This window comes from Puma concolor, chromosome E1 (assembly GCF_028749965.1).
Source record: "Puma concolor isolate L17-30 chromosome E1, mPumCon1.1.hap2, whole genome shotgun sequence".
Taxonomy (NCBI): domain Eukaryota; kingdom Metazoa; phylum Chordata; class Mammalia; order Carnivora; family Felidae; genus Puma; species Puma concolor.
In genome coordinates this window covers 26069225-26082454 of record NC_141680.1, presented here as the reverse complement: position 1 = coordinate 26082454, position 13230 = coordinate 26069225, and the positions used below count along the sequence as shown (strand labels likewise).

The 13230-nt window shown below is 42.7% G+C and overlaps 3 long non-coding RNA genes across 3 annotated transcripts in view; 1 reads left to right on the top strand and 2 right to left on the bottom strand.

The window, feature by feature from the left end:
* The window catches only part of LOC147574211 (uncharacterized), a 483035-nt gene that overhangs the window by 200672 nt on the left and 269133 nt on the right, over positions 1-13230 (bottom strand). The gene's annotated exons all lie outside the window — the stretch shown is intronic.
* LOC147574214 (uncharacterized) overlaps positions 1-13230 on the bottom strand; it is a 273689-nt gene that overhangs the window by 198477 nt on the left and 61982 nt on the right. The gene's annotated exons all lie outside the window — the stretch shown is intronic.
* Positions 8935-11239, top strand: LOC147574215 (uncharacterized). Its single transcript, XR_015244020.1, has 3 exons — positions 8935-10399; positions 10622-10829; positions 10993-11239. It is a non-coding gene; the product is annotated as an uncharacterized LOC147574215 (long non-coding RNA).

The window sequence follows — 13230 nt, the reverse complement described above, 5'->3', positions numbered from 1 at the left end:
GCTTTGGGCCCAGGTCATGATCTCAAGGTTTCTGGGATCAAATCCCTGACTGGGATTCCACCCCACTCCCTCAATCAACTAATCAATCAATCACCTTTTAAAAGTTACCCAACAGAGAATGTAAATTGATGCAGTCAGTATGAAAAAACAATATGGATGTTCTTCAAAACATTTAAAAAAGAACTATCATTTGATCCAGCAATCCCCCTTTGGGCTAACACAACCAAAAGTACTGAAATCTGGTCTTCCAAATGATACCTGCACTCCCTTGTTCTGCATTCACAAAAGCTAATATAGGGAAACAACTGAAGGTCCATTGATGAACAAATGCACACAGACAATGTGGTCTGTCCATACAATGGGCAACTATTCAGCCTTAAAAAAGAAGTAAATCCTGTCATTTGTGACAACATGGATGGCCCTGGGGGACTTGGTGTTAAGCGAAATAAGGCAGACACAGAAAGACAAATACTGCAGGATGTCACTTACATGTGGAACCTAAAATAGTCAAATGCATAGAAACAGAGAATAGAATAGGGGCTGGAGGGAGGGGAAGGGGAGGAAATGTTGGTGTTCAGGGCACCAAGTTTCATTTATACAAAAGAAGTCGGTTCTGGAAACCTACCTTGCAACATAGGACCTGTGATGAACTGCTTGAAAATCAGTAAGAGTGAGTTTGTAGGTTGAGTACCATTACCACAAAAGAAAAAGAAGAAACGCTCTAACAGACATTGTGTGGGCAAATACCTTTATCTGGGTGAGACAGTATAGAAATCAGCAATCCAGTCATTGAGAGCATGGGGTTGGTGCCTGTTGGGCTGTGCCTAAGTTCCCTGTACTGCACAATGAAAACCTTCTTAGGGGCTGCTTATTAGTCTTATGGTATGAAGTTGAAAGTGATTAAATGCAGGAAAAGTCTTCAGAAAAAAATGACTGATGGTTCAGAAGCAGTGTGTAAGTGTTCAGTCACTAAATATCTGGAACAGTAACCTAAACACTTGGTAGTGGTTGAATCTAGAGTGGGGACTTGGATGGCTACAGGACAAAGGAGGATGGAAGCTTCCTTTTCATCCTGTCCATGGCTAGGATGCTTTACAGCTCATGGGGAAGACCTGTTACCATCTCCTGGGATCCCCATACCAACCCCGTGGGGCAGAGAGGGCAGGGCCTGTGACCCATATTTTCTGTGAGAGATTAAGTGACTCACCAAGATTCACTATTCTTAAGAGTGGGAGGTCCAGGATAGGAATGTAGATGTTCCCCAGGGACAGAGATCCATGAAAATCTGGGACCTTCCCAGGGCACCTGAGATCATGTCTTGAACCCCTGAGCCAGGGGCTCACCCAGTCACTTTATCAAATCTTCCTCCACAAGGTCTCTGTGGAAGACAGTTGATGCCCTGGAGGAGGTGCCTAAGCTAAGAGAAAAGTGCAAATCCTAACTCAGCCTCCCACCTCTAGGTTTCAACCCCTGACCCAAGGCACAATGCAGTTACCACCAAGTGAATCCCTTCTGAAGGAGCAGGGGAAGCCCAACAGTGGCCATCCTCACCCAGCGTCCACACTACCAAGGGTCTCACAAGGAGCCTTACCCAATGGCTACTTGGCCACCTTCAGTAGCCAGTGGTCTGCTCAGCTCCCAAGCTGACTCCGAAGCCACGACATTCCAAACCAACTGTCATGTAACGGCTCTGCCAAGAATTAGCTTCCCTTCAGTTGACTAAGCCTGGCTGAGCAGCTACTGTGAATTAACTGCGAAATTGGCCCATAGGGCTGGTGCTTTGATGGTTTATTGAATGTAGGCTGGGACACTTAACGTGGCACTGACTATTGGTCTGTGGAACCATCTGAGCAGCCAGGACTAAGGCCTGGCTGGTGGAGGGCAGGGGCTGTACTGGCTCTGAGTGCGCCCCTTCCCAGTTCCTCCTTCTTCCCCAAAATCTGATCTCTACGGACTCCTCATCCTTCTTTAGACCCTGCAGTGGCAGGGGCCCATGTCCCATCTTTTAGATGGACCCCTCCATACCCACAGCCTGGAGAAGCCTCCTCCCCCTCCATCGCCATGACTCTCCCTAAGAGTCATGCATTGATCTTTCATCTGCTGTTTACTGTTTTGCAGGTGATTATAAACAACCCTTTACTGAGAGACTAGATTCGAATCTAGGCACAGCAGTCTGTGTTATTTAATCATAAATCCTTTGTTATGAAGCTCATCAATGATTAACAAATTGTACATAAGGAAAGCCCACCATTGAAAACCAAACAGTATTATTCATTATGTGATATTTTTCTTCTAGTTTTGCCTTGCGATGATACCCGGATATATATTCCTTAAGCATGTCAGCTATTGGCTTTCATTTACTAGCAAGCAATGGGATAGTTCATTAAGGAGCAAAGGCCCCACTGGAGCATGGGTGAGAGTGTCAAAACAAGGAGGATGGACACCGGGCTAGTAATCAAATGTTTGAGTTCTTCTTTTTTTTTTTTTTTTTTTCAACGTTTTTTATTTATTTTTGGGACAGAGCGAGACAGAGCATGAACGGAGGAGGGGCAGAGAGAGAGGGAGACACAGAATCGGAAACAGGCTCCAGGCTCCGAGCCATCAGCCCAGAGCCTGACGCGGGGCTCGAACTCACGGACCATGAGATCGTGACCTGGCTGAAGTCAGACGCTTAACCGACTGCGCCACCCAGGCGCCCCTCAAATGTTTGAGTTCTTATTGGTCACGGTCCCTATGGTGTGTAGTTCATGGGAATCAAGCTGTTTTTATGGCTCATGCTGATAATGTTACCGAATATACTACATTATGTCCCTGAATCTTTTTCCCTTAATGAGTCTTCACACACCACATGCAATGGGGCCTGAACTCATCACCCAGGGAGCAAGAGATGCATGCTCCAGCAGCTGAGTAAGGCACCAGCCCATTATGTTCCCGATTCTTATCAGATTTTTGTCCTGTCCTGAAGAATGACCACACCATGAAACTGAGAGAGCAGGCACTGACCAGCTCTCTAACTCAGCTGTACAAGGGAGCAGCAATGAGGGTGATGGCACAAGGTTCATTGTGAATTGGTACTTTGAGGCTTCATTTTCATTGTCTCACGGGTAGGCTCACAGAACTTTAGCATTAATAGGGCTCACTCGTATTGACAATGCCATCCAACACCTCTAAAGGATCTCCTCAGTCCTTACTGGACTCAGGCCAAGTGCTCAGCACTGGCAGAATTTGACCAGGTTTTCCTAACTTGTGCCTCCAAACTTTCAGAATCTTTGAACTGACCAGAACCATGTAAGATTTCTAGATCCTTTTCATATTAGTGACTATGGCAAGTTCTATAATCTGGCTTGAGAGTTTCCCTGGGCTATGGGACTACAGAGACTACCTCATAATAATAGACAGCATGTGGCATTTTCCTTGGTCCAGGTGATTCCTGACATACACACAGATGCTGGAACTCCTTTGCACAGCCAGTGATCCCATGGCTAAGTAGAAGTGCAGTTCAGTAGTTAAAGCATGAGCATTGGGACTACAGGCCTGGGTTCACATCCTGACTCTTAGGAGTTCATGCTCCTGGACACAAGAATTTCTGTGCCTCAGTTTCTCCTCCTGAGAAGTAGGAAGAGTAACAAACCATCACATATGTTTGTGATGGCATTGAATGAATTATTGCATGTAAAGTGTGCGGTATATGACAAGTGGTCAGAAAGATTCATTAGAGGGTATAGATATTAAATGAGACCTTACAATTTTGCAAGTTCCAGAGGTGGATTCAAACCTGGGAGTCTGAGTTCCCAGACCATTGTTCTATGACACACAGCTGCTTTGCTTTGCCTAAAAACTATCATTTTACCTCAACATAATTTAGTTTTGACAGAATCAGAGGCATCAAAAAAAAAAAAAAAAAAAAAAAAGGAACACAAAAGAAAAGAAAAAAGAAAAAAAAAGCTGTTGGTGACTCTGGATCCCACTCCCTGTGGCCCTTGACCAGAAATATTCATGATTGTTCTCCAGAGTGATCCAATGTATACACTAATTTTTTTTAAATTTTTTTTCAACGTTTTTATTTATTTTTGGGACAGAGAGAGACAGAGCATGAACGGGGGAGGGGCAGAGAGAGAGGAAGACACAGAATCGGAAACAGGCTCCAGTCTCTGAGCCATCAGCCCAGAGCCCGATGCGGGGCTCGAACTCACGGACCGCGAGATCGTGACGTGGCTGAAGTTGGACGCTTAACCGACTGCGCCACCCAGGCGCCCCTATACAGTGTAATTCTGGATAACACCCAAAGGATAAAAGTAAATGTGTGTTTGGGGGCCACAAATTGTTGAAACTCTCATATTGTTAGGGTCCCTTTTAGACAATTCTTTATGTGAATGAAGGAACACATCTCCCCACATACTGAACCCAATACGCCTTTTTGGTATCAAGAGTATAGGGAAAGCATGCTAAAAACAATGATGGATACCTTCCATATCAACCATTCTGGATTCACTCTACATTTCTGTAATGAATAATTTGAATACATACTTTTGGAGTTTTAAAAGATATTACATTACAATAGACATTGCCATATGTTTTCCCCTAGGAATACCTAGTGATGACAAGAAAGGGGTGCAGGATATAGTCCATTTTTCCCAATGGAGAAAAATATCAAGGGAGCTATCTTGATAGAATAACCGAAAATCAAGAGATAAAACAAAACTATAAAACATATTCATAACTCTGTATGACCAGATAGAGAGAGGAGATTTAAAACCATGGAAAAATATTTTGAGCAACAGGTAACTGTCCAGTTAGTAGCAGTGTTAAGAAGATCTTTATGAACATACCACCGCAGCAACAATTCAGATTGTCCATCTTCGAAGACACTAGGTACAGATCTGAAAACTCACTCGCTATCAGATTTGGACTGCTCAGCTCAGAGACTGGCAGTTGGAAAAAAGGGCATCTTCCATCATTTCATCGCCATGACAGCAGAGCTTTCATGGGGAATGCAGGTGCACACCGTCCAACTTCTGCTGTGTGGAAAGGTGTGTCTCTACAGAGACAGGGGCACCTATTGGAGATTAAGTGCTTTTGTTTCAAAAGTTGAACCCTGGTCTCACACATTGTCATTCTCTGTTTTGAAAATAAATTACATGAAGGGAAATGACCTGACCCCTCCAACACCAATTATAATCACTAGTCAAAATTTCAGGGTGAAGAGGGAAAAAGAAAATATTTTGAGAACAAAGAGAGGTCCCATTTTTTTATTTAAAACACAATCCATTCCCTTTTCTACCAACCTGAGTCAAAGGGCATCTCTAGAACGAAGTTTAAAATTTGTCCCAGATGAAATATTAGAAGTAATCATTATATCTTAAAGTCAGGTTATAGACCCATTAATTATAAACACAATTTGATGTAGAGTAATTACATACAAGGCATATTTATTTTCTTAGCAAAGGTGTGGGACAAGGAGTTTACCTTTAGCTCTTCACTGAAACACACATGCCTGTGTTTTTGATAAAAAACTAACAGCTACATTAATTACATATTTTTTCTCTACCAAATTAGTCTAGAAGTTTAGAATCAGGGATGGTAAATATAGAAAAAGTCATAAAATGAAAAATAGTAATTAAAATAATATTTACACTAAGAAAATATAGTAAAAAGAAAAATTTCAACTAAAACTAAGGTAAACTTTTCTTGTGTCAATATGGGAAAGGTGAACAGAAATGTTATTGTGTTCTTTTTGAATAGTAGAATCAGACTTCTATTAATTTTATATGTTCTAAATCTTAAGATTTTCTACTCTGCCATTGTATGTATGTTTTAATTAGAAAAACAATAGGAAAGGTATTAAGTTAATACAAATTTTATAAAGGTATAAAATTAAGTAATAAAGATATGTATTTACATTGCAAAAAAAGAAAAAAAAATGTCCAGGGCTTTGAGCTGAGATGCAAGGAGGACCCAGACTTAGCAGGATCCCCCGTTCTGTCTGCATGTACTACGTGGCCTAGACAGGAACCCAGAACAAAGGTGACTTTCAGGATTCCAACAGGGCACAATTCACCATCTTCTAGGTCACTGTTCTCTGATAAAAATTATGCAAAGCACATACATAGTTTTGGCTTTTCCAGTAAACACACTGTAAAAAGGAAAATCAAAAACAGTAAAACAGTGAAGCTAATGTGAGTAATATATTTTTAATCTGATACATCCAAAATGTTAAGATTTCCAATGTGACACATGAAATGTGACCACATTTCAAGGGCTCGAGAGCCACTCAGAGCTGGTTGCTACCATAGAGGAGAGTGTAGATAGAGATGATTCACAGCACAGCAATAGTGTGGATGGTACTGTTCAGGATCTCCTAGGCTATACTTTAGGAACATAATGAAATAATCCACTTTGTCAGACTGAGTACTGAGAATCACATCTCTGCCTGGAATCTCCAGACCCAGAGTCAGTGTGTGAAAAAACCACATCCATGTTGCCAGGCATGGATTGGATGGTAAGCACTCAGTAATGGTTTAATCATCTAAATTCTCCATCTTGCTATCTCCTTAGCCATCTTCTTTAAAATGTGAGAAACCAGTTAGTTTAATGAATGTATAGGAATCATTTAAATTACCTAAAATAATTCAATGCTCCCCTCACCTCCCCTTGAATCCTGGCCTCCAGACTTACATTGGAGTTTCTCTCTCTCACTCACTGTATTCACACCCTCTCAATGCCTCATTAGTCCAATAATACTGTTAATTAAGGTACATAATAGATTATTGTACCTGGAGAGAGTACCTTCCCAGTTCTCTGGGACACATGATATTGGCTTCTGGTGGTCCCCAATCAGGGAGAAATTGGACCCCCAGGGGACATCTGGAAAATTCTGGATACATTTAAGGTTGTCAACAGTGGGGAAGGCACCGCTGGCATTTGGCAGACTGAGGACAAGGATGCAGCTAAACATTTTGTAAGGCATCCTGCAGCTCCTCACAAGACTTATCTTGTGCAAAATGTCGAGAGAGCCCAGTTTAAGAAACCCTGTCTGAAGCCATGTCTATTAAGTCTCTTTAAGAAAAAGGAGGATTCCGGGGCACCTGGGTGGCTCAGTCGGTTGAGCGTCCGACTTCAGCCAGGTCACGATCTCGCAGTCCGTGAGTTCGAGCCCCGCGTCGGGCTCTGGGCTGATGGCTCGGAGCCTGGAGCCTGTTTCCGATTCTGTGTCTCCCTCTCTCTGACCCTCCCCCGTTCATGCTCTGTCTCTGTCTCAAAAATAAATAAACATTAAAAATTAAAAAAAAAAAAAAAAAAAAAAGAAAAAGGAGGATTCCTCCCAATCTCTTTGAACCCAATGTTAAAGGGTCGATATCTATCTATCTATAAGGAATTAGGCACAGACCCCACTGGTGTGAATGCAATAAATATATTCTCATATTTAGATTTTGTAAAAAGTAATGAGGGCTTGCCTGGTTGGCTCAATCCGTGGAGTGCGTGGAGTGAATCTTGATCTCGGAGTAGTGAAGTTGAGCCCCAAATTGGATGCAGAGATTACTTAAAAGGAAAATTAAAAAAATTTTTTTAAATGTTTATTTATTTTTTGGAGACAGAGAGACAGAGTAGGGGAGGGGCAGAGAGAGAGAGGGAGACACAAAATCCAAAGCAGGCTCCAGGCTCTGAGCCAGTCAGCACAGGGCCCGACACACGGCTCAAACTCACGAAACGCGGGATCATGAGCTGGGCAGAAGTCAGATGCTCAAGTGACTGAGCCACCCAGGCACCCCAAACGTAAGTGTTTTTTAATGTTTACTTGTTTTTGAGAGAGAGACAGAGTGTGAGTGGGGGAGGGGCAGAGAGAGAGGGAGAACACAGAATCCTAAGCAGGCTCCAGGCTCTGAGCTGTCAGCACAGAGCTGATGTTGGGCTTGAACGTGTAAAACAACAAATCATGACCTGAGCCAAAGTCGGATGCTTAACTGACTGAGCTACCCAGGGGCCCTGTTAAAAACTAAAATGTTTTAATGAAATGTAACAATCATTGTTTCGAGAAGTGTACTCTAAAAGCTCACTCCGTGGACACCATCATTTCTCCCCAGCTATTTCTGTCTGTGATTGCAAATATGTATTTTCAAGGATTTGTGAAGCAAACTGGAGTGTGTGCAAAATCACAGGAAATTGGACAACGTTTCTGTTTTGAAACTTCTGCTACCGAGTGTAACAGAAATGATACTACTAATGTTACAATAAATCCTATCCTGCATCTTCTATCTAAACTAACATTCACATCAAAACTATTATTGATTAGCCGTTTCACAGAATTTCCACCCCTTGGTAATCCTAGTAAAGTGTATGAGGTTTAAATCTGTTGGTGGCTGACAAAGGTGTGAACTCAGAGCATTTATAGTCCATTTAGAACAATGTCTCTCAAAGTCAAACACAACCACCACTTCTCAAAATTGTCATTGTATGAGTTTCACGTTTGCTTTCATTTGTTCAGCTCAAGTTTGGAAATGTGTGAAAATGTACAAGAAGCACAAGAATTGTAGACTTGACTTCTGAGGTAGGATATTAGAAATAATTCTTAGATAATCTTAATATTTCCCCTTCTTGATGTCGTGCCACAATTCAGGTAAGTTTCCTTTGCTTTATTCTTTATATAGTGTGCAATCAAGTTTTCTCCCTTCCATTATGTTCTGTTGTTTGTATTACTCCTAGATAACCAGGAAAGTGTAGGGAGAAGCAAGGTCAGGAGACAATGTATAGGAAATCTGATGGATTTCAAAGTATTAAGTCATAGATCAATCCAAGAGTCACTATTTGTTGTCTACTTTTCTCCTTGTATTTGATATCCAAAATCAAGACCACAGGCCCAGCTCTCTTCTAAATTTGTGTCATTAAAGAAAATTTAAGACCACCCCCATCCAAATAAATACAGTGACGGATTCTATCAGAAGCCCCCACAAGTTGTCCTGGGAGAGCAAAGTACAAACATCATTTGTCCTGGGACAAAAGGAAAGGTTTCTACAGGTAGGAACAATTGAGGGGACATTGGGTGTAGCGGAGTTTGGCCACACAGTAAGGATGGATCAAAGTTCCATGGAAAATGGGAAGGCTGAACACATATCTACAAATTGAAACGGCTACAGTTTTTAATCGTCCTGTGAAGAAGCAGGGGGTGAGGCTACCCCTGGTTATCAGGAGACAGAAATGTTTACTGAACGGAGCAACTGCAGGATCAGGTGGGTGTTTGCCTTCAGGTGGGCATTTCAGAAGGTAAGAGTGGATGCCTTAAGCCTGCATGAGGCTAGGGAACAGGGAAGTGCTTCCATAGTCTTTGACATAGCTCCACCTAGCGGCCAGCCGTGTTTACTACCACTCGGTTCACCCAACCTTCTTCGTGTGTCTGCCAGTCACTCAAGAACTACAATCCTGTTTTTCTACAGTTGAAGAATAAAGACCCAAATAAGTGAGACACAACAAAAACTCCTCAAATTTCATCGACAGGTCACTAATAATGGTACTTAAAATGCGTGTAATTTACCAATTGTTATGACCTTCCCCTATTTTGAATCTCAAATCTGTTTAAAATATGCTTCGTGGGCTTTGATACACCGATAATCTTATATTTTACTGTGCAGGAAAACGTGATGGCAGTAAGAGATTTCTACTTTCTAGTCACTGAGTGGCAATAAAATCAAAGTGAAGATTTATCTCCTAGGATTGGAACCAAGCACAGCCAAATTCCATCCCCTCCTCAGCTTGGTACCCCACGGTTCCTCAAAAATAGGTTTTGTTCCCATCACTCTGGGCCCACATGTTTCAAATCGTTGAGCTAACGTGAGTGAGAATTCATATCCTATAGAAGCTTAGTGTATTAAGTAGTAAACCAGAAGGTTTTAATTTTAAAAAGTGAGTCAAATTGAAATGGGAATTTTATGACACATTATGTGCTTGACAGATGAAGCATATTTGTGTAAGCAACATAACTATGGAGTATTGTATAGAGACAGTAATATTAATGAAATTAAATATTCATGTCTGGTTTTGTCCACAAAACAAGAAAAACATGATATTTATTGACCACAGATAATTCTTCACATTTATCAATCCTCATATTCAAAATTTCTGAAACTGCTGTTTCTTTTGAAATTTTGGTTCCATGTGGAATAAAAACACATGTGGCACCATTTCTGTCATCAGGAAATCTCAGTCCTCCCAGAATTAAATTAAAACATAATTGGATGATGAAATAGGTGAGTCCTGGTATGGTAGGGTGGCAAGAGGACCCTTTAACATAAGGAGCCCCTTCTGAATCAATCTCATTTCAGAACTGAGTCCCCTTTGAAGGGAGTTGGAAATCAGAGAAGAATCTCCTAGAGGAGGAGTCCACTCTTCTGCAACCTCCTTTTTGCTGGTCAGTGTTCTACAAAAGGCACATGTGAGACGGCAAAGTCCAAGGAACGAATCCTTCTATGAATACAGCAAGTGTTATTGAGGCCACCTCCATCACAAACACAGTGTGTGCCACTAGGGACACTGTATACGCCTGGACTCTCTGCTCTAGAAGCTGTGGGCGGGAGTAGATTTTCAGTAGCCAGGCTTGAGAGATGACATATTCTTTCTTTTCCCTAAACAGAACATGACTTGGACTGTTGTACGAGATGTTGAATTGAGTTTCTCCCATTGATTGGTTCAACCTCTCAGCTGCTGCTGTGGGTCTGAGCCACAACCAGGTTGGAGTGGTTCTGCGAGTTGGGAGGATCTCACAGCCTAGACTGGTGATCGCAGGCAGAAATAGAATGGGACCAACCCATGTCAACTACAGATTGTCTAGTAGCTCTATGGTAAAAAGAAACAAGTCAAAAATCAAATCATTGTAATGGGCAAAATGGTACCACTTCAACATGTCTTTGATTTCAAAAATACATTGTTTTTAAAACCTCAACAAGAAAGTTTCTTCTTCTTCTTCTTCTTCTTCTTCTTCTTCTTCTGTTATTCTGTCCTCAGAATCAGTGTGCATGTCACACTCAGAGCACGGCTCAATTCAGAGGAGCTGAATTCCAAGGGCTCGATTTCCACAGGTGGTTGGTGGCTACAATATTGGACACCCCAGGTCTAGTCTATTTTACCAGCTCAGGTCAAAGCTGAATGACCAACCGAGTCTTTAATTCTACTTAGCATCTCAAATATCAGAAGATATCAGAAGAGCAGCACCAAGAGTCACTTATGTTTATATTTGTAGTGCGTTTATATTTCCTAGTAGAGGGAGGACACGTAGTAGGTACGTGACATGTCTATGCAAACAAAGAGGATTAAACCCAACGCAGTCCTGTTCCTTTAGGTCCTTAGGAAACTCTAATATCATGCTCATTTTTCCACAGAGAGTGGGTATGGCTGAACATTTTAAAGAAGGAAGTAGATGTCTCATCTGCCTCAGTTATCTTGAAAAACCCATGTTCCTAAAATGTGGTGATGTCCGCTGCCTCCAGTATGTCAATTCATGCCAGAAGGAGCCCTGTGAGGATGGTTTGTTGTGCCCATTTTGTCTGTGGTCACTCAGAAAGATAAGATCAAGACAGGTGGTCAGCTGGGGAAGCTGGTGTCCGAAATTGAGGACCTGGAGTGACCTTGGAGAACTATTCTCATCCTTTTCACAGAAGGATGCTGAAACACCAAGGTGAGGCATCTGTCCTGTCCCAGGTCCTCTGACTCACATCCGGGGACAGGAGGTAGGAATTGGCCTTGGCTAAGTTAGATGTTGAAACACAAGGTCCAAGCAAGCATAGGTGGCCCTTATAGACCGGATCCTTTCCTATGGGCAAGGAAAGCTTTACCACTCTCCCAGGGAGAAGCAGACAAGCTCCTCTCTACACAAAGCTCCAATTGGGGAAGCTAATGGAAAGAATTACAAGAGGAAAAGCCCAAGTCCCACCCTCTGGGCCCTGTGAGGAACAAGAGGTCTAATGATACAGGGTGGTGAGAGTGGTGACCCTGCTCCCCACCCCACATGCAATACAGCCTATCATGACACCTGCACAGTCACAGTGGACTGTGAAACTCTCCCCTCTTTGCCTCACTCATAATCCTTCTTCCTAACACCCCGTCAAACTTTGCCTACAGCTTTCAATTAAAACACAATCAGTACGCGTCCTATTGAAATCATGAATTATATGTCTTTAGCATATTCCAGCAAGGTAAGGTCACAGAAGACACTGATTTTTAAAATCTAATACAAGTTCTATTTCTTATATTTATTTACAAAATTGGAAAGAGAAATGTAAGTAACTGGAAAGCCTTACTCCTTAACATATTCCAAGTTAACACTACATTGAATTTGTTTCAAAATTGTCTGCTCTCTTTGGCTTTTCTGTATATATGACAAATCTGTAGAATCCCAGTCTGAGAAATGGTGCGAGAAGGTGACCCAGGGCATCTAGAGGACTCTGAAGGGTTTGAGGGGATGACTGGCCTTGGGCAACTCCCAGCCTGGACTGGAGGCTAAAGACAGGCTGCTCTATGCCCATGAGGATGTGGAGCTGAGCCAGGGGAACCACCTTACTTGATTCACAGGGAGACCCCCAGCCTCTGTCCTCCTCCCTCTTTCCCCGGGAGCCTGAACTGGGAAAAACCCAGCCAACCCTGCACTATCTCACCTTGCTGAGTGGCTGATGTGCTCCCTGTTTACCTTGAGAGGGTTGGGCAGCATCGGGTCCTGCAGGACTGAGATATTGAACCCTCCAGGGACACCTTTCCCAAAGAACACAATGTGACCTGCTCCATGTGGCCCTGCAGGGGCCTCCAGCCCTGTAGCCCAAATGCAGAAGTCAGTGGAGTCAGGAGTCAGTGGCCCAACAAAGTTAGGGCTGGGCAGGTCATGGCTATCTGCTCCTTGGGATATGTTGTCAGTACACCCTTCACTTGTGGCACGTGGCCATAACCTTCATGTCCTTCTGCAATGTCACGTGCATTGTGGGCTGCCCCAGCGAGCTCCTGGGAGTTCAGGTTCCCTGAAGGGCACTTGTTTGCCTTCTGCACTTCCTCCTGCCTCTCTGCACTACATTTCCTCCTCCTGTTCCACTCCATGCCCCTTATTTCTTGACACATTCTTTTTCATCCACAATAGGCGGATTTCTGGAATCAGATTCCTGATGGAATAATTCTTGTTTTAAAATTGTGTGATCTTGGTAGCTGTAAGGCAGAAGACAGTCATGTGATTACAGAGGCCCCCATCCCCGTCTCTGGGGC